The following is a 2,360-nucleotide window of genomic DNA, read 5'->3' on the forward strand; positions in this document are numbered from 1 at the left end:
CAGGCTGGTCTCTAACGCCTGGGCTCAAGCGATCCTCTTGCCTTGGCTGCCCAAAGTGCTGGGATTACAGGCATGAGCCACTGCGCCTGGCCGCTTACCATAATCTTTCATGGTTCCCCAATTTTCCACTGAGCAGATAACCATAATTTACTTCACTCTTCCTCACTGTTGGACATTTACGTTGTTTCTACTTTTTCGGAAATACAAATACTCAGTATTGAATAGCTTTCTTAAAATCCCAGCTCCACCGGGCGCAGCGGCTCATGCCTGTAATCCCAGCACTTTGCGAGACAGAGGCAGGTGGATCACCTGAGCTCGGTAGTTTGAAACCAATCTGACCAACACAGAGAAACTCTACAAAATTAGCTGGGCGTGGTGGTGGGCATCTGTAATCCCAGCTACTCAGGAGGCAGAGGCAGGAGAATCGCTTGAACCCGGGAGGCAGAGGCTGTGGTGAGCCTAGATGGCGCCATTGTACTCCAGTCTGGCCAACAAGAGCAAATCTCCATCTCAAAAAAAATAAGTAAATAAAAATAAAAACAATTTTTAAAAATCCTGGCTCAGAGGACACACTCCTTTGAAGGTTTTTTGTTTTTGTTTTTGATGGAGTCTTGCTCTGTTGCCCAGGCTGGGGTACATTGGCATGCTCTTGGTTCACTGCAACCTCTGCCTCCCGGGTTCAAGCAATTCTTGTATCTCAGCCTCCTGAGTAGCTGGGATTACAGGTGCCTGCCACCACACCCAGCAAATTTTAATATTTTTAAAAGTAGAGACAGGGTTTTTCCACGTTGGCCAGGCTGGTCTTGAACTCCTGACCTCAAGCCATCCACCCGCCTCAGCCTACCAAAATGGATTACAGGCGTGAGCCACCACCGTGCCCAGTCAGTTCTTTGAAGGCTTTGACACGTGTTGCCAAAATGCTTTTTGGAAAAGAGGGGATTTTTTTTTGAGACAGAGTCTCACTCTGTCACCCAGGCTAGAGTGCGGTGGCATGATCTTGGCTCACTGCAACCTCTGCCACCCAGTTTCAAGTGATTCTCGTGCCTCAGCCTCTTGAGTAGCTAGGGTTACAGGCATGTGCCACCATACTTGGCTAATTTTTGTATTTTCAGTAGAGACAGGGTTTCACCATGTTGGCCAGGCTGGTCTTGAACTCCCGCCCTCAGGTGATCCACCCACCTGGGCCTCCCAAAATGCTGGGATTACAGACCTCAACCACCATGCCAGGCCTGAAAAAGTTTTTTTAAATGTACACTCCTCCAACAGCGTGTGAGATAGTCCCCCCAGACACCCTAAGTGACTGAGCAAGAGGGACTGTAATCTGGTAACAGATTCTGGTTGTGCTGTCTGGAACTCTACATGATACTCAGAAAATTCTCTGCCATATGTTAAATGATAAAACATTCAGCAGTGTATAGTAAGGGCCCTAAGAATGTGTGGGGTACAGCAATTCCACATCTGGACATCCATTCAAAGCACACTATCCCAAATGAAGACTGAGTTTTACGTACGGAATATCCCCTGCATTATTTATCATGACATTTAGGGTCAATCATGGCACATGCCAAAATGGAATCTCATGCAGCCATTAAAATAATGTTTATAATGTGTGTTCAGCAGTATATGAAAATGCTTCAGCTACAAGGGAGGGGAAAAGAGAAGGACCAGGTACGGTGGTGCACGCCTGTAATCCTAGTACTTTGGGAAGCTGAGACAGCTAGATCTCTTGAGCCCAGGAGTTCAAGGCCAGCCTGGACAACATGGTGAAACCCTGTCTCTACAAAAAATACAAAAAATTAGCTGGGCGTGGTGGCTTGGGCCTATAGTCCCAGCTACTTGGTAAACTTAAGTGTGAGGACTGCTTGAGCCCAGGAGGTGCAGGTTGCCGTGAACTGAGACTGTGCCACTGCACTCCAGTCTGGGCAACAGAGTGAGACCCTGTCTCGACAAAAAAAAGAAGAAGAAATAAATATATCAGGTTACTCTGGACACACTGCCTATGGGGTAGCCCTGCTCCGCAAGGAGCATATTAAAATAATAATAATAAAAAAAGGCTGGTCTCGGTGGCTCACACCTGTAATCCCAGCACTTTGGGAGGTTGAGGCAGGTGGATCACCTGAGGTCAGGAGTTCGACACCAGCTTGACCAACATGGTGAAACCTTGTTGGTTTCACTAAAACCTTGTTGGTTTCTACTAAAAATACAAAGTTAGCCAGGCATGGTGGTGTGCACCTGTAATCCCAACTACTTGGGAGGCTGAGGCAGGAGAATCACTTGAACCTGGGAGGCAGAGTTTGCAGTGAGCCAAGATCATGCCATGGCATGGCATCCAGCCTGGGCAACAAGAGAGAAACGTCTTC

The 2,360-nt window shown here is 47.5% G+C and overlaps 1 protein-coding gene across 4 annotated transcripts in view; it reads right to left on the reverse strand.

The window, feature by feature from the left end:
- Nucleotides 1-2,360, reverse strand: part of SYT12 (synaptotagmin 12) — a 27,367-nt gene that overhangs the window by 12,505 nt on the left and 12,502 nt on the right. The window lies entirely within an intron of this gene.

This window comes from Cebus imitator, unplaced genomic scaffold, assembly GCF_001604975.1.
Source record: "Cebus imitator isolate Cc_AM_T3 unplaced genomic scaffold, Cebus_imitator-1.0 Scaffold102, whole genome shotgun sequence".
Classification (NCBI taxonomy): domain Eukaryota; kingdom Metazoa; phylum Chordata; class Mammalia; order Primates; family Cebidae; genus Cebus; species Cebus imitator.